Here is a 20,067-nt window from a genome sequence, read left to right as displayed (position 1 = left end):
TGAAATCTTTTGCGTTTAATTTCTCAAATGTCAGAGTATAGATTTAAGATCTGTTTTAGGAGGAGGAAACAAAAAAGAGATTCATCTGTAGTTAGGCTCGTGTACCATGCTCGTGTACCTTTTGAGAGAATCTGTCATCCTCTATCACACCCAACACCATTAATAGACGTTAATAAACTGTTACATCATTCCCTTTTTCATTTGAATGTAAGAAGTAGGCTGTCTTTTTTCTGCCTCCTAGATTTTAGAGAGTAATAAAATTATCTAGACACACAAAATATAAAGGCCAAAGAACATTCTCTTGTTATAAATCACTTACTGGGATGTACCATGCTGTTCTAGGGATAGTACTATCTTAAGCCTATAGATCTTGAAGGAAACACATGGAAAGTGGCCAAGCAGCATTGTTCATGGGACATGGGATAGAGTTCCAAAGAAAACACTTTGCCTATTTCACAATTTTCCCTGAGTCAGCCTTGACTTCATGGGAAGAATCCTAATAGCCTATTTCACAATTTTGCCCTGAGTCAGCCTTGGCTTCATGGGAAAAATCCTAATAGCACTATGGGAGTGGCCCTCTGTCACATTTCCACTACTTGATACTGTAGAATAGTAGAACCATCACCACTTGATGCATCACCTCTCCTCCAGTAGTATAAATGGCTGCTGTTGGAACAGAGATTGTCTATGGGAATTGGTGGGATTTTGTAACAATTACCAAGAACTAATTTTTATGCAAACATTATTAAGTATAATGTACTATGCATTAAAAATATTACTAGTAATGATTTATCCATGACCTTTTGGGGTATGAGGAATTATCTTGTCATGTATTATTATAGTAAATCCTCTCTATCCTTTACCTAATAGAAAACATTTTTAGTAGGAATTTAAATAGATCTTTTAGAAGATTTTAAGATCTATCTTAAAATATTCAACCTAATACAGAATGCTATAACATATATCTTATCTATGGTGAACAATTTCTCTCTGTCAACACAGAAACTTCTGGGGAATATGAATACAAAAAGTTATGCTTGTGAATCAACCCCATTACTTTGAAGTAAAAAGTTAAAGCTAAGACATTAGTTAGTTGTCCTGAGTTCATGGGCAGATCAGAGGCAGGGCCTAGACTCGTGCTGAGTCTTCTTCATTCTCTCTGTCCAGCACTCTGTCCTGCAAATCTGTGCAAGGATGAGAGAAAGGAATTCATAACACACACAATGAATCATATTGCCATCTAACACTATGCTGCTGCTAGGGAGATGAAATATGTGGTTTGGTGGAGAATAAAGAGGTGTCCCTGGGATTTTGTCGTAGGTCAAGTTACATGTATGTTAGTCATAGGACACCTGCTTTAAACAATATTTATTATATACTTATAGCATGGCAGACAAGTGATAGCTGTCTAGGGGTCTCAGGAGTGAGGGTGAAAATCTCCCTTCCCTAGTTTCAAGTTTCTATGAGAAGAGATATCACTTGGTATCTTTCTGCCCCCACACACTTACATCTTCCAAGGGGGAGCAGTGACCTGCCTCACTGAAGAGTTTCAAAGAACTCAGTCCCTTTCTCTTTTTCTTCTCTTTGGAATCTGTCTGGTCAGCTCTTGGTTGTGTGTTAAGCTTAGCAGTAAAGGTTCTATTTTAATGGGGGCTAGTCTGTGGCTTCCTCTTGACTTAGGTATGGGCTGTGTGGCTTAACATACTCAAGTTCTGCTTGGCCTGGTATCAGAAGATCATTTTAGATAGAATATTTGCCACTTCTAAACTTTAACATGGCTGAGATCCGTGTACAGAGTGCTGGTAAGATTCTAATAGTAAAATCTTAGGTTGCACTGGATTTGCTCCCCCAAATTCCATTCTATATTCAGGAATATAGAGAAAACTTTGTATTCCTGAGGCCAGTGGGAAATATCTCTTCAGAAGATTCTCTTTTTGTTGTCTCTTCCTAAAAAAAAAAAAAAAAAAAAAAAAAAAAAAGATCTTGAATCTATGCTCTCTTTTTTTGGAGGAAATACGGACTTGAATGAAGATTATTTCTCTTTGGTATAAGTGAGACCCATGAAAACATCCAAACAACAACAACAATAAAAATGAAGAGGCAAGAATTAAGACAATCAAATCTCCCTCATCCACAAGGCCTAAAGAGAGAGCAGAGCCTGTTTCACTGTCTTTGAGGTTGTGCCAGGCTTAGTGCAGCCCTGACCTATAGAAGGCACTCCATATGTGCAGGTCTTTACTTCCCTCCTTCTGAAACTGTAACACTCATTGAGTCGGACTTCTGCCTCTCAGCCTCATTATAAGAGGCCCAGTTTTTTCTTGTCCTAGCTCATAACTGACTTTCCTCTGAGCCAGGTATCTCTAAATGAAAAGATAATGCTGCCAACCACAATTGCCTCACAAGCTCTGTATTTCCACTCCCACCCCCCAGAAAAATACACAAATTGGCCCCAGACTGGCTCCAGATTAATTACTAAAATCTTTCTGTATTTTACTGTATTTAAACAACACATGTAAGATTTTGGTTCTCACAAGGCCCCTATGTTCAGAAGCAGTAAAGGCAGCATCAGTTCTAGGTCCCACTGACACCCAGGTAGGGAAAGGGAGAAACTTTCTCTAGGAGGCAGCTTTCAGAGTCCTAATCACTTCCATAGCAAGAGGCTTTGTTAACAGACATTGAGAGATAGGAGTAAGAATGCCTGATATCATGAGAATGTGGAAAGATGCTTCCAGAAAGAGCCATACTCAGTAGAGGGTCATGGACATAGGGATCAAGGAGAAATTGAAATTAGGAAAATTTAAATACACTGAATGGAAAAGAGTGGTACTTTGAAAAAGACTTGATATTTGGACCACTACATTGCAAATTTCTAAACTCCAAAAGACAGTATATCAAACAGCACTTTCTTGGGGTAAGAGATAGAAACTGTAGGTGGGAAGATGGCGGAGGAGTAGGGTCTCCAAATCACCTGTCTCCACCAAACTACCTAGAAAACCTTCAAATTATCCTGAAAATCTATGAATTCGGCCTGAGATTTAAAGAGAGACCAGCTGGAATGCAACAGTGAGAAGAGTTCGCGCTTCTATCAAGGTAGGAAGACGGGGAAAAAGAAATAAAGGAACAAAGGCCTCCAAGGGGGAGGGGCCCACGAGGAGCCGGGCTGAGGCCGGGGCGAGTGTCCCCAGGACAGGAGAGCCCCGTCCCGGAGACGCAGGAGCTGCACCGACCTTCCCGGGGGGAAAGGGGCTCGCGGGGAGGTGGAGCAGGACCCAGGAGGGCGAGGATGCCCTCGGGCTCCCGGGGACAGTAACAGCAACTGCGCGCCCAGGAGAGTGCGCCGAGCTCCCTAAGGGCTGCAGCGCGCACGGCGGGACCCAGCGGGACCCGGAGCAGCTCGGGGGGCTCGGGGGCGGCTCCGCGGAGGGGGCTGCGCGGCCCCGGGAGCAGCTCGGAGGGGCTCGGGCAGAGGAAGAGGCTCCGTGCGGAGGGGGCTGCGCGGTTCCAGGAGCAGCTCGGAGGGGCTCGGGCGGCGGCTCCGCGGAGGGGGCTGCGCGGCCCGGGAGCGCGAATCCACCAGCGCAGGCTCCGGAGCACAGGGCGCCGGGACACAGCCCAGGATCCCGCCTCCCCCGGGACAGGCAGAGGCCGGGAGGGCCCAGGACAGCGAGGACGCTCCTGCCCCAGCTGAGCACATCAGCGGCCCCGCCCGGAGCCTCCAGGCCCTGCAGACGGAGTTCCTGCCGGAGCTGAATCCAGGTTTCCAGAGCTGCCCCGCCACTGGGGCTGTTCCTCCTGCGGCCTCACGGGGCAAACAACCCCCACCGAGCCCTGCACCAGGCAGGGGCACAGCAGCTCCCCCAACTGCTAACACCTGAAAACCAGCACAACAGGCCCCTCCCCAGAACACCAGCTAGACGGACAACTTCCAGGAGAAGCCAAGGGACTTAAAGTACACAGAATCAGAAGATACTCCCCGGTGGTTCTTTTTTTGTTTGTTTTTGTTTTTGTTTTGTTTTGCTTTTTGATTTGTTTCCTTCCCCCACCCACTTTTTTTCTCCTTTCTTTTTCTTTCTCTTTTTCTTTCTTTTTTTTTTCGTTTTTTCTTTTTCTTCCCTTTTTTTTTTCTCTTTCTCTTTTCTTTCCTTCTTTCTCTCCTCTCTTTTTCTCTTTTTCCCAATACAACTTGCTTTTGGCCACTCTGCACTGAGCAAAATGACTAGAAGGAAAACCTCACCTCAAAAGAAAGAATCAGAAACAGTCCTCTCTCCCACAGAGTTACAAAATCTGGATTACAATTCAATGTCAGAAAGCCAATTCAGAAGCACTATTATACAGCTACTGGTGGCTCTAGAAAAAAGTATAAAGGACTCAAGAGACTTCATGACTGCAGAATTTAGAGCTAATCAGGCAGAAATTAAAAATCAATTGAATGAGATGCAATCCAAACTAGAAGTCCTAACGACGAGGGTTAACGAGGTGGAAGAACGAGTGAGTGACCTAGAAGACAAGTTGATAGCAAAGAGGGAAACTGAGGAAAAAAGAGACAAACAATTAAAAGACCATGAAGATAGATTAAGGGAAATAAACGACAGCCTGAGGAAGAAAAACCTACGTTTAATTGGGGTTCCTGAGGGCGCCGAAAGGGACAGAGGGCCAGAATATGTATTTGAACAAATTCTAGCTGAAAACTTTCCTAATCTGGGAAGGGAAACAGGCATTCAGATCCAGGAAATAGAGAGATCCCCCCCTAAAATCAATAAAAACCGTTCAACACCTCGACATTTAATTGTGAAGCTTGCAAATTCCAAAGATAAAGAGAAGATCCTTAAAGCAGCAAGAGACAAGAAATCCCTGACTTTTATGGGGAGGAGTATTAGGGTAACAGCAGACCTCTCCACAGAGACCTGGCAGGCCAGAAAGGGCTGGCAGGATATATTCAGGGTCCTAAATGAGAAGAACATGCAACCAAGAATACTTTATCCAGCAAGGCTCTCATTCAAAATGGAAGGAGAGATAAAGAGCTTCCAAGACAGGCAGCAACTAAAAGAATATGTGACCTCCAAACCAGCTCTGCAAGAAATTTTAAGGGGGACTCTTAAAATTCCCCTTTAAGAAGAAGTTCAGTGGAACATTCCACAAAAACAAAGACTGAATAGATATCATGATGACACTAAACTCATATCTCTCAATAGTAACTCTGAATGTGAACGGGCTTAATGACCCCATCAAAAGGCGCAGGGTTTCAGACTGGATAAAAAAACAGGACCCATCTATTTGCTGTCTACAAGAGACTCATTTTAGACAGAAGGACACCTACAGCCTGAAAATAAAAGGTTGGAGAACCATTTACCATTCGAATGGTCCTCAAAAGAAAGCAGGGGTAGCCATCCTTATATCAGATAAACTAAAATTTACCCCAAAGACTGTAGTGAGAGATGAAGAGGGACACTATATCATACTTAAAGGATCTATTCAACAAGAGGACCTAACAATCCTCAATATATATGCTCCGAATGTGGGAGCTGCCAAATATATAAATCAATTATTAACCAAAGTGAAGAAATACTTAGATAATAATACACTTATACTTGGTGACTTCAATCTAGCTCTTTCTATACTCGATAGGTCTTCTAAGCAAAACATCTCCAAAGAAACGAGAGCTTTAAATGATACACTGGACCAGATGGATTTCACAGATATCTACAGAACTTTACATCCAAACTCAACTGAATACACATTCTTCTCAAGCGCACATGGAACTTTCTCCAGAATAGACCACATATTGGGTCACAAATCGGGTCTGAACCGATACCAAAAGATTGGGATTGTCCCCTGCATATTCTCGGACCATAATGCCTTGAAATTAGAACTAAATCACAACAAGAAGTTTGGAAGGACCTCAAACACATGGAGGTTAAGGACCATCCTGCTAAAAGATAAAAGGGTCAACCAGGAAATTAAGGAAGAATTAAAAAGATTCATGGAAACTAATGAGAATGAAGATACAACTGTTCAAAATCTTTGGGATGCAGCAAAAGCAGTCCTAAGGGGGAAATACATCGCAATACAAGCATCCATTCAAAAACTGGAGAGAACTCAAATACAAAAGCTAACCTTACACATAAAGGAGCTAGAGAAAAAACAGCAAATAGATCCTACACCCAAGAGAAGAAGGGAGTTAATAAAGATTCGAGCAGAACTCAACGAAATCGAGACCAGAAGAACTGTGGAACAGATCAACAGAACCAGGAGTTGGTTCTTTGAAAGAATTAATAAGATAGATAAACCATTAGCCAGCCTTATTAAAAAGAAGAGAGAGAAGACTCAAATTAATAAAATCATGAATGAGAAAGGAGAGATCACTACCAACACCAAGGAAATACAAACGATTTTAAAAACATATTATGAACAGCTATACGCCAATAAATTAGGCAATCTGGAAGAAATGGACGCATTCCTGGAAAGCCACAAACTACCAAAACTGGAACAGAAAGAAATAGAAAACCTGAACAGGCCAATAACTAGGGAGGAAATTGAAGCAGTCATCAAAAACCTCCCAAGACACAAGAGTCCAGGGCCAGATGGCTTCCCAGGAGAATTTTATCAAACGTTTAAAGAAGAAATCATACCTATTCTAAAGCTGTTTGGAAAGATAGAAAGAGATGGAGTACTTCCAAATTCGTTCTATGAAGCCAGCATCACCTTAATTCCAAAGCCAGACAAAGACCCCGCCAAAAAGGAGAATTACAGACCAATATCCCTGATGAACATGGATGCAAAAATTCTCAACAAGATACTGGCCAATAGGATCCAACAGTACATTAAGAAAATTATTCACCATGACCAAGTAGGATTTATCCCTGGGACACAAGGCTGGTTCAACACCCGTAAAACAATCAATGTGATTCATCATATCAGCAAGAGAAAAACCAAGAACCATATGATCCTCTCATTGGATGCAGAGAAAGCATTTGACAAAATACAGCATCCATTCCTGATCAAAACTCTTCAGAGTGTAGGGATAGAGGGAACATTCCTCGACATCTTAAAAGCCATCTATGAAAAGCCCACAGCAAATATCATTCTCAATGGGGAAGCACTGGGAGCCTTTCCCCTAAGATCAGGAACAAGACAGGGATGTCCACTCTCACCACTGCTATTCAACATAGTACTGGAAGTCCTAGCCTCAGCAATCAGACAACAAAAAGACATTAAAGGCATTCAAATTGGCAAAGAAGAAGTCAAACTCTCCCTCTTCGCCGATGACATGATACTCTACATAGAAAACCCAAAAGTCTCCACCCCAAGATTGCTAGAACTCATACAGCAATTCGGTAGCGTGGCAGGATACAAAATCAATGCCCAGAAGTCAGTGGCATTTCTATACACTAACAATGAGACTGAAGAAAGAGAAATTAAGGAGTCAATCCCATTTACAATTGCACCCAAAAGCATAAGATACCTAGGAATAAACCTCACCAAAGATGTAAAGGATCTATACCCTCAAAACTATAGAACACTTCTGAAAGAAATTGAGGAAGACACAAAGAGATGGAAAAATATTCCATGCTCATGGATTGGCAGAATTAATATTGTGAAAATGTCAATGTTACCCAGGGCAATATACACGTTCAATGCAATCCCTATCAAAATACCATGGACTTTCTTCAGAGAGTTAGAACAAATTATTTTAAGATTTGTGTGGAATCAGAAAAGACCCCGAATAGCCAGGGGAATTTTAAAAAAGAAAACCATATCTGGGGGCATCACAATGCCAGATTTCAGGTTGTACTACAAAGCTGTGGTCATCAAGACAGTGTGGTACTGGCACAAAAACAGACACATAGATCAGTGGAACAGAATAGAGAATCCAGAAGTGGACCCTGAACTTTATGGGCAACTAATATTCGATAAAGGAGGAAAGACTATCCATTGGAAGAAAGACAGTCTCTTCAATAAATGGTGCTGGGAAAATTGGACATCCACATGCAGAAGAATGAAACTAGACCACTCTCTTTCACCATACACAAAGATAAACTCAAAATGGATGAAAGATCTAAATGTGAGACAAGATTCCATCAAAATCCTAGAGAAGAACACAGGCAACACCCTTTTTGAACTCGGCCATAGTAACTTCTTGCAAGATACATCCACGAAGGCAAAAGAAACAAAAGCAAAAATGAACTATTGGGACTTCATCAAGATAAGAAGCTTTTGCACAGCAAAGGATACAGTCAACAAAACTCAAAGACAACCTACAGAATGGGAGAAGATATTTGCAAATGACATATCAGATAAAGGGCTAGTTTCCAAGATCTATAAAGAACTTATTAAACTCAACACCAAAGAAACAAACAATCCAATCATGAAATGGGCAAAAGACATGAACAGAAATCTCACAGAGGAAGACATAGACATGGCCAACATGCATATGAGAAAATGCTCTGCATCACTTGCCATCAGGGAAATACAAATCAAAACTACAATGAGATACCACCTCACACAGTGAGAATGGGGAAAATTAACAAGGCAGGAAACAACAAATGTTGGAGAGGATGCGGAGAAAAGGGAACCCTCTTACACTGTTGGTGGGAATGTGAACTGGTGCAGCCACTCTGGAAAACTGTGTGGAGGTTCCTCAAACTGTTAAAAATATACCTGCCCTACGACCCAGCAATTGCACTGTTGGGGATTTACCCCAAAGATACAAATGCAATGAAAGGCCGGGACACCTGCACCCCGATGTTTCTAGCAGCAATGGCCACGATAGCCAAACTGTGGAAGGAGCCTCGGTGTCCAACGAAAGATGAATGGATAAAGAAGATGTGGTTTATGTATACAATGGAATATTACTCAGCTATTAGAAATGACAAATACCCACCATTTGCTTCAACGTGGATGGAACTGGAGGGTATTATGCTGAGTGAAGTAAGTCAGTCGGAGAAGGACAAACATTATATGTTCGCATTCATTTGGGGAATATAAATAATAGTGAAAGGGAAAATAAGGGAAGGGAGAAGAAATGTGTGGGAAATATCAGAAAGGGAGACAGAACGTAAAGACTGCTAACTCTGGGAAACGAACTAGGGGTGGTAGAAGGGGAGGAGGGCGGGGGGTGGGAGTGAATGGGTGACGGGCACTGGGTGTTATTCTGTATGTTAGTAAATTGAACACCAATAAAAAAAAAATAAAATAAAATAAAAAAAAAAAAAAAAAGAAACTGTAGGTGGAGTTCCCTAAATTAGGTATGGTGCCTATATTAACCCTTATTTAAAAAATCTCTTAATGAACAGGTGATGAGATTTCCAGACCAACCTAATTGACATTTGGAGCTGAAACCAAATTTTCCCCATTTAATCACATCTTTCAAATATCATTTTCTCTGTTCTGCATTCTTTGGCAGTCCTAAGTACTGGGTTTCTTTGCTTTGGATGAGGGCTTGAGGATTGGGAATTGCCTTCATTTCTACATAGCTAGGTTTGCAGCAATACTTGAATAAACTCCTATGTACTAATCTTCGAACTCTTTAAAAAGTGAGGTATATGACAATTTTAATGTGGAACTATTTCAATTCCTGACCATCACTAGAACTGTTCTAGCGATGGTCAGCACAGACTGTAGTTTCTAAAAGAGCCAAACTGTTTAGGCTTTGAAAAAACACCTTCAACTAAGACTGAACACAAAAAAGACTTTACTTTCTTTGGGATTTTCATACCCAAGTTCAAGAATATTTGATTTTAGAGGCTTTTTTTTATATTTAAAGAGTATTTGTCTTACTTTTTTAAAGATTTTATTCAAATTCTAGTTAGTTAACACAGTGTAATATTAGTTTCAAGTGTATACTATAATGATTCAACACTTCCATACATCACCTGGTGCTTGACCACAAGTGCACTCCTTAATCTCCATCACCTATTTAATTACTTTGAATTTTGATGTATTTGAGCTTGAGTTTTCAAGGAATTCTAATCTATGGACTTTATTTTCTCCCAAGGAATTTGATTCTGCAAGGGGGTTTATATTCAGGTATTGGAAATTTTATTATGGGATTAACTTTAAGTTTCCTGGTGAGTTATATTAGGGAATATGCTTGATCAGAATTTAGGATTGGGAAAAATAGGCAGGTAGATTTCAGTTGTCTAGAGTGGACTTAGTAGTTAAATAAACTTATCACCTATTTCAGTAAAGAAATGTCTTTACTGTCACCAGCAACTTCAGGGAGGTCCTCCATAGAGGAGTGATTGGTATGGGGGAGAGCTTTATGAAGGTAGAATCAGATCACCCTAATGGGCTGCCAATCTCCTCCCCCAGAGAGATATCCATACCATTTTGACCATATATTTAAGGGTAACCCAAATGAGTTAAGAGAAACAGGTCTTGGGAATGTTGATTGGAAAGCATATTTTATCCTGGTTCATGTTTCCAAAGGAAGCAACATCCGTGTAACCTCCTGGCTTCTCTCCTTCCATCTTACTTATTCCTCTCTAAGACAGATGAAGTTAGTGATCAGATTGATGAGATGGGGAGAGGAAGCAGGATGCTCACTCCCATCTTTGCTCTCTTTTTGGGCTCTGTCTGCTTTTAGAGAACATGTATTTTCTATTTGTGGCTATGAGCTAAGCAGAGTACTTGAGACTTGCTTGGGGAGGTCTGCAGTTTTCTTATGCTATCCAAATTTAGGGTACAGTATTATGAAACCTACTATTGCTCTTCACTTAAACCACAACCTCTATCACCTCTATAACTGAAAAAGTTGATTTTTTGAGCTCTCCCTGCCTTGTTGTAGACACCAGGAAGACTTCCATTTATAAACTAGGTGACCTTTGTCAAACCATTTAACTTCACTATTTCCCAATTTCCCTATGTGTATAATGGGAGAATACCTGCATTTATTTTTACAGGATTGTTATAGATTGAAAGAGTTAATGGAAAGTGCTTAGGTAAATTCTATGTTAGTGTTTGTTATTACTATTTTATCTCATCTATCAATTTATATATAATTTGGGGAGTGGGAATGAGATATGCTTTTTACTGTGTCTCCTATGAAGTGCAGCAATCGGTACTAGGTGTACACAGAGTGATGTAATGGTGGTGGAGACAGACAGATGATAATTGTGATACAGCATGTGATGTGCCATTTGATATAGGAAGTCAGAGATGGGAGCAACTGACAATTTAAATATTCTTACAGCTGTACTTAAGACTAGTTCAAGATAAATTATGAATTAGAACCTAATATTTTTCAGCCTCAAAGTTAAACTTTTGTGTTAGTGGTCTTCCCAATTTTTCTGCCACATAGTGATCTATGTATGCTCTCTCACCACTCCTTGGATGCCCTCCTGGAGTTTCTCCTTCTAATATGTAATCCCAGATTCAATAGCATGTTGGCACAACAGCTGCCTGAGGCACCCATCCATATGAGCTGTCAAAACATCACTGGATATGTAACAAGATGGATAAAATTGAGTTTATCTGAAAGGAAAGGACATAGTGTACCAGATGAGAATTGTGGTTACAAGAAGCAGAAACTAGGTCAGAATGATTAAGCAGAAAAGAAATTTATTAAAAAGGTATTTAGCAGATCACAGAATCATTGAAAACAAGCTGGAGACTGAGCACTCAGAGCAATGCCCCAAAGCCACACTGTAATACTGGTCTGTGAGGAAACTGCAACTGAGGCCACTGCACAGTAGGTAAAGGGATTTGTACCACCACCATTTGTGCATTACAACTGCATTGCTTCTGTAACCACTGTCGCTGCTGTACTGATGCCACTTCTATAGCAGCAAAGCAGCTTTGCATCTTCTACAGCCACCACAGACCCCCGAATGCTGGACATTTCTTCTTTAATCTTGCAATACAATAGCAACAACAACAGAAAAATGGATTCTGTGCAGTTTTTGCTTTTACCACTATCTACTTTCTACTATAGTTTGTAAAGGTTTATCCAGTTGGTGGAGCCCAGGTAACATACTTGAATTCCAGCAGCAAGAAGTTGACAAAGCCAGTATTCTGGCTTCTCCTTTAGGGTAGTATTGGAAAAGTCTTAGTGAACCAGGAAACATGACAAATGTCTAGGATGCTCTTAGAGCCTTGGAGTAAGAATGAGACTCTTTAAAGATTTGATTGAATAATGATTGATGCCAATAAATATAAGGCTTTTTCTTTCCTTTTCATATTGATGGAAAGATTTTCTTTTCCATTTTTTTATTTTACATGCAAGGGTGGAGCCAGAACTCAGAAAAATACATGTAAGGCTAAGCAATTCCACTGTGGGTTCCCTTTTTTCCAATATTCTTCACATAGTTATCTGCCTTTCCTTTAAGTGTTGAATTTATATTAATAGCAAATTATTTTGAAGGTGCGTCAAGTTATCTATCAGCTTACCTAGGGCACCCATGTGTCTTGATATTTAAAAATGGTATTCCATGGTAAACTTCTTTCCTTGTGCCCTCTGAAGTATAGTGTTAAGGGTTCTCTTGTTCAAATAAAATAATGTCAGATATTGCCTGATCATCAAATCCTTCTGAAATACAAACTAAGTTATCTCTTAATCTTCTGTTATATTCTTTCCCTCACCAGATGCCATGACATACTAGATGCTGTGGGTCTTGCTCAAATATATCATTCTATTTGTACCTCCAGGTATTATAAATTCAGGCCTTGATGCCAAAATTGCCTACAAATCTTGCTTCTTAAATGTCATAGACAAGATACTTTGATTAAAATCTTCTTCCCTAAAATGAGAAACATCAACACTATCAAGTAAATGCTCAGAATATATTACCCATTATTATTATTATTATCCTCATCATCATTATTATTTTTGTTAATTAGGCATAAAAGATAAAGGATTTTAATAGAATAATTTTTTCTCTCATGTAATTATTTTTTTAAGGAGTCTCTGAAACCATATTCCAAATCTATTACATGTAGGGGTTCCCTAAGACAATTGGCATAACAACCCTTGAAAAAGGCAGTCAAATAAGACCTTATGTCCAGAAGAAAGCTGGAATAATCTTGTTTCATGGGAAAAAAGACGACTTTCCTAGCCCTCCAGATAAGGATGACAGTGATCTAAGAGAGCTGATCTCCGTAACCAAGTAGGATATATTTGGGTTGAATTTAGCACCAAAAAGTGGAGTTACTTTCAATCTCTTCTTCCCTTGAAAGATCACTGATGGAAGTTGGCCTAGTGAAAACCTGCAGTGCTGGACATCATCAGCCAAATTCTTCAGTGTTATCTTTTGGTGGTGAAAAACAATGGGGTTACAGAAGCTGCAAAAGACTGATTAGAAAGATGGCTTCTCTTTCTTTGGACTTGGAAATCCAACTGACAAGGTTGGCCAGCTATCTTCTCATCTTCATCTAGGGGGTTGATCTGGTTTTATTTTTTTTAAAGATTTTATTTATTTATTCATGAGAATAAATAGGAGAGAGAGAGAGAGAGGCAGAGACATAGGCAGAGGGAGAAGCAGGCTCCATGCAAGGGAGCCTGACATGGGACTTGATCCCGGGTCTCCGGGATCAAGCCCTGGGCTGAAGCGGCTCTAAACCACTGAGCCACCCGGGCTGCCCAGGTTTTATTTTAATTTGAAGAAACAAAGTGTGTCATCAAACTTATATGATGATTACAGTATTTAAAACTGTAGTTATGTTTTACTGTTATGGCAGTTGACTGCATGTGCCTATTTACATGGAAAGGCCATGGAGAAGACTGTGAAGCTATGATGGGGAATTATATAACAATATAAAACATAAGCATGGGTGATTTTATTTGTTCATAGATAACAGCCTCACTTTGAATGAGTTCTAGCTGTTATTTATTCTTCCACTGTCTCACAGGATCCATTTGAGGGAAAGGATCACTAAATGTTTGATCTGGAAGAAACAGAAATTGCCCAGTCATTCCATTTGAAAGAGAAGTATCTGGAAGGCCAGTGAAGAAGTGAGACCCCACAAAGGTCACACAGTGTAAATAGCAGAAGTGAGACTGGAATCATGTCTCTTCTGATAACATCTGGCCATGATCTACTCAAAGACATATCATTTGCTTTCCCTCTAGGCATCAGGCTGAACTTTTTTCAAGCTCTACTTTTCAAAATGATTACTTTGTAAATTTTAACAGCCATGTTAGAAAATAACACACAATTCCAATGTTAATTATTATATGAAAAGGGAAAGGAGACTTTGCAAATATTGTGCTAAATCTATAAGCAGATTCAGCTATGAGGCTAATCTTTTCTTTTTTTTTTTTTAAAGATTTTATTTATTTATTCATGATAGTCACAGAGAGAGAGAGAGAGGCAGAGACACAGGCAGAGGGAGAAGCAGGCTCCATGCACCGGGAGCCCGATGTGGGATTCGATCCCAGGTCTCCAGGATCGCGCCCTGGGCCAAAGGCAGGCGCCAAACCGCTGCGCCACCCAGGGATCCCTAATCTTTTCTTTATTACCTTCTTCTCCAATCCTAGTTTAAAAATACATGCTGATAAATAACCTGTTCCAACAAGTCCATTTTTCAGAATCCAACACATGTCTTTGCCTCTCTTTAACATTGGCCATCTGTGGGTCCTACTTTGGCTTTGTTCCTAATTACTATACTATTAGCTCGCTCTTCATCTGTTCTTGGCCATTTAGTCTATGTGGACTTGTTTTCTTTGCCCTACTGATTATGAGTTGGGCAGTGGGATAGCAATCCCACTCAGACCTAACAGATAACCCTGTGCAGTATTAATTGTCTTATTTGACCAAACTATCACTAGCAACTCCCTGAAACATTCCCTTTGAATCCTAATCCATTATTTAGTAAAGTTCCCAAATTAGAAATCAGGACTCCATATGGCTTAGGCAAGCAAATTCTGAGTTAACTCTATTAATCCAATTTTGAGGGGACACCTTAGGCCTGGGGTTCTTCTTCAGAGTCTATATCTAGTTTTAAAGTTGTATTTGACAGCTTATTCAGGGCAAAATATACTAAATAACTTAGCATGTAGTTTTCTCTGGATACCTCTGTGTGTAAGTAGGCTTTGCGTACCAGTGAGACTGGTTGATAATTCAGCTATATTCAACTAAGTAGAAAACACAGCCCAGATGGTCTGTCCAGAGGAAAAATGTCTCAGATTCTGACCTATTTCCATTACACTTGAAAAGTCCTAGTTAATTCTTCTTAATGGTATCCAATTCCAACCATTTATTGGTTACCATGGAACAGTGAGAGCAGGTCCTTGGTTTAATGCTCTACTGTTGCTGTCTTGAAACTTAATAATTTAATCTTTGTGTGTTTTGTAAGTGAAGTCCTATGGGAACAATGGAGCATACACTTGAGCAAAGAACATAGGTGGAAGAAAGGTAGAAACTTCATATTTTAGTACTTTTAATGAAACTGCTTTTCTGCTTTTTGAGCAAGGGATCTCATTGTTTCATTGCTGTTCTGAGTAACGATGGTATATATTGCCAAGTCCCTACTTCATCTTGGCCACTCAAATTTATAGATGGCTCTATAACCTTCTGTCCTGGTTATATGCTACTCACACATCACCTCAATGACTAAGGTTCACTTTCTCTCACTTATACCAACAGTTATTTAAACTGTTTGTTAAACACTGATTCTGTGCCAGACATTGTACCACGTACTTAATCTGTATTATACATGTAATCACCATGGTGTCTCTCTGGGTTCACTGTTTTCATTATTCCCATTTTACAGATGATGAAATTGAAATGTAGGTTAAGTGACTTTATCCAAAATCACATAGTAAGTGTTGGAGTCAGAATTTGAATGCTGAAAGACTCCAGAATCATGAATGTAAGTGAAAAATATCTAAGAAAATGATCAGTCCAAGAATGTGATCTATATATTCTTATTAATCTACTCCATTATTTCCTCGGTAGTCTGTGACCTTTTATTGATTTATTTTGACTTAAAAATACCCTCCATATAGTACTATTTTACAGTAAGTTTATGGTCTACTAAAATACATCTTAATGAGGCATTGATGAGGTGATAATAGACCAATAATCACCTGCCTTCTCCTGTTTGATTTCTTTAAGAGTAAGAAATATTTGAATAACCTATTGTTCTGCTTAAGGTCCTTGAGTCAAAATTGCACTTGAATTCACTTAATTATTTCTATTTCCTGATCATTCCTTCTTTCTCTGAGACTCAGTTTAGAAAGCTATGTGCAGTACAGGAAGTAAGTTCAAAATCTGTAGAACTCAATTTGTAGAACCTGATTCCAAGAAAGTATACATGATCTTCATACCAATTCTGCAGATAGGTCCAAAAACTATTCTCCTCCATTTCATTTATGCTTTAACTGCAAGAACAATCCAGAGATCCTTCTCCAAGGTGCACACTTTCCCCTGATTGCCACATCAGTCATTCCAAATCAGAGCTTAGATGATTCTATGAATGCAAGTAGAAAAGTTCACTTTCTTCATCTTTCCCCACAACTAAGTCTAAATGGAAATGTTACACATTCAATAGAGTTCCAGTATGAACTTATAAGGAGTTGGCAACTAAAGTAGAGAATGTGTAGCTCTTATGATGAGAGTTTTCTGTTCTGCTTAGTGGCTGTTGTATTGTTAGCATTTCACTGTCCAGGATGGAAAGAGTGAGGGGAGAGGCTTTCCCCCTTGCAATTACTGAATGGGCAACTCTTAGTAGAATGCGTACATTAGTCTGCCTCTCCCAGTGAGCAACAAAATTTCATCTTTCTTCTGTTATGATGTTTGATCTGAGAAGTACAGAATGCAACTATTTTTCAGGAAAACAGATTTTTCTATGGATCTATGTTCTGTTCCACATGAGTTTTCCTCAAGAAGATGCTCCTGATTAACAAGGAGAGGGAATTTGGCAGTAGCAACAGACTGCTGAGAAGGATAAATGACTTTCTATACACCCAAGTTACCAGAACATTCATAATCATTGAGTGTGACCAGGCTGTGTCCTCTCTGGTTAAAAGTATTTCCAAAGAGAAGATCATTTTTGCCATTTTACAACTTGTACTGGCCTCTGTGCTATTAGCCTGACTATTTCTTGAAGTTAGAGCAATTTAATGGTAGTTTTTATTTGAGGGGTTCATTTTCTCCTTACAGCAGCCCAGCTGGACTAGGAAGAGGAAGCTCTAGCCCTGTAACCAAGAATCAACTGCCTCCCCTCCCCAGAGAAGAACCATTTATTTTGAGCTCTCCATTGCTGCACACCATGATTATATTTAGTGAAGCTTCTAATACCAGCAGGATGAGAAGTTAAAGGGGAGATGACCCCTTACAACACACTGGGCCTTTCCTCCAGACCATTGACAATTACTATTCTAATAGTCACTATCCTCCATCAGTAGGAGGCTCCTACTATCACATCACACCATCATACTTTGATGTTGAAATATATGCATCACAAGCCACAGAACACATTCTGATCTTTCAACACCACCTACTCCCCAACACTGAGGCTAAACTTCCACATTCCCTTTTCCCAAACCCTTCTACCATTCCTCTTGAATACATGACCCTGAAAGGTAAAATCCTCTCACCCTTAACATGTTTCGTATGAACTTCATTTTCTGTAGCCTATTGAAGAAGAGGGTGGCTTTATCCCTTAATAGGAATGGGAGGTAGAATTATTATCTCCCTTTCTCCTTGGGGGTAATTCCAGACCATTCTATTTTTCTTTAAGGACAGAATCCTTCTATACCATTCTACTGTTCCTTTACTAATGTTAAGACATAATCTCTCATTCATTAAATAATTTATTTTTATTTTTTAAAAGATATCTATCCATCTATTTATTTGAGAGATAGGGAGCATGAGAGAGAACATGGGAGGGGGAGGGGCAGAGGGAGAAGGAGAAGCAGACTCTGCTGAGCAGAGAGCCAGACAGGGGGTTGATCCTATGACCCTGGGGTCATGACCTAAGCTGAAAGCAGGTATTTAACCAACTGAACCATCCAGGTGCCCCTTAGTCATATTTTATGTGCTTGTTCACTTTCCACCTCAACTTTGACCCTATTCCAGAAATCTTCCAAAGCAATATCTATGATTTCTACAGTTAATTGATCTTACTTCCTTGAGTTATCTCATTTCAAATGAGCTTCCCTCTCATTGCACTTCAACCATCCATTTCCACAATTCTTTTCATGTCTGTATGATCTCCAATAGATAATCCACTCAGAAGTCACAAAAGCATAGGTTGCTTTCTTCTGCTAGAGCTCTTTACTTCTTTCCAGTTGCCATACTCAGGCATATGTCCACCACAGTACATCATTGATGTCACTGATACGCTAGTCTTTGTCACATCCAAATTTGATCTATCACACCTCCCTGTTTTCAGGTCTATCCTTATCCAGTACATGTTCCGTGGCACATTCTAACAGTCATGCTCTTGCAAAAACTCGCTTGCACCTCCCTTTTCTCATCCAATCTGTCTGGCAAAACTATGCTCCTGGGTAGAGCTTAGTATCTGTATTTTCCATGCTTGCATCCAAACAGATGAGTATTGTGCAGAAAAACCACAAAGCCAGGCAGATTCAGTGAGATTATAAATTTATGATCCCAGATTTCAGCTGAGATTTCATAAGTGCTTAACATTCTAACTTGGCTGTGCTACTAAGAAAATTCTTATATTTGCTTTAAAATATCATTCATATATTCCACTCTCTTCATAACACTTAACCCTCCCCTGTACTCAATTTCACTAATCTTTGAAAACCTTTGAAAAGCAGAAACCATTTCCATGAAATGGAAACCCCACCTTCCTGCTACCAAATGTATCAAGTTTTCTACATAAAAGCCCATTCTCTTCTTCTCTCCTGCTTTAAAAAAAAAAAGAAGAAGAAGAAGAAGAAGCATCCTTTACCAATATTCAGCTTCCTAGGTCTCTAGTTCCTGTCTCACCTTCCCATGGTCCCCTCTATATCAGTTATAGTTCTGGGCAGCCTGGGTGGCTCATCGGTTCAGCACTGCCTTCAGCCCAGGGCCTGATCCTGGAGACCTGGGATCGAGTCCCCACGTCAGGCTCCCTGCATGGAGCCTGCTTCTCCCTCTGCCTGTGTCTCTGCCTCTGTGTGTGTGTGTGTGTGTGTGTGTGTGTGTGTGTGTGTGTGTGTCTCATGAATAAATAAATAAAATCTTTAAAAAACAATATATATATATAGTTTAAAAATATATATATATATATCAGTTAAAGTTCTTCCTCTTATGTTTGAATTAGTCTTCCTTAGTGAATTCTTTTAATTAGCATCCAAACATGTTCTTGAATCCACCACCTAGATTCCCATGTCCATCCAACCAATGCTCTCTATTTTTAACGACTTTTCACAGTTAATTTTCAGAATTATCTATCTAGGCATCCTTAGCTTCTCTGTTTCATTTATACTTAGCATCCAATATAACAGCAAATTACATCAACAGTAGCTTCAAAAATTTCCAGAATGTGACCTTTCTCACCATATAAACCAAAACTACCTGGTACAAGCTGCTGTCATTCATTACCTGAGGGCAACAATTGCTCCTCCTGCTGCTTCTACTCTACCTTCCTGCAGCAGCCTCTGCTGAGAACCCTCCAATGGTTTCTCATCTCAGAGAAAAGACCTAAGTCTTGAAAAAAGATTTTCAAAGCCTGACAGGACCTGTTCCATCCTACTTCCCTCACCACTCTGATCTCACCTCTATCCCTTTTCACTTTATCCAGCCAAACTGGCTTCACTGTTATTTCTCAATAATAGTGCAGCTGCCTCAGGTCTTTTGTATGTGCTGCTTCTGCCTGGAGTGTGCTCCCATAGATATTCTCATGATGTACACACTCTCTCTTATTTCCTATAGGTCTGTGATCCAACATTACCTTATAAAAGAGGACTTCCCTAAATAAAACAGCAAGCACCCCTACTCAGTAGTTCCTATTTCCTTTAATGCTTTATTTTTTTCCACCAGACATATTGCATATTTATTTATATGCTTATTGTCTGTTTCTCCTCCTTAAGGCATGTTTGTTTGTTTGATTTTGATTTTCAATTTACTACATTAGCCCCAGCATGTAGAACAGTATCTGGCATGTAGTAGGTCTCAA

This window comes from Canis lupus, chromosome 19 (genome assembly GCF_003254725.2).
Source record: "Canis lupus dingo isolate Sandy chromosome 19, ASM325472v2, whole genome shotgun sequence".
Taxonomy (NCBI): Eukaryota; Metazoa; Chordata; class Mammalia; order Carnivora; family Canidae; genus Canis; species Canis lupus.
The sequence above is the reverse complement of the archived record's forward strand: the minus strand, read 5'-3'. Positions refer to the sequence as shown.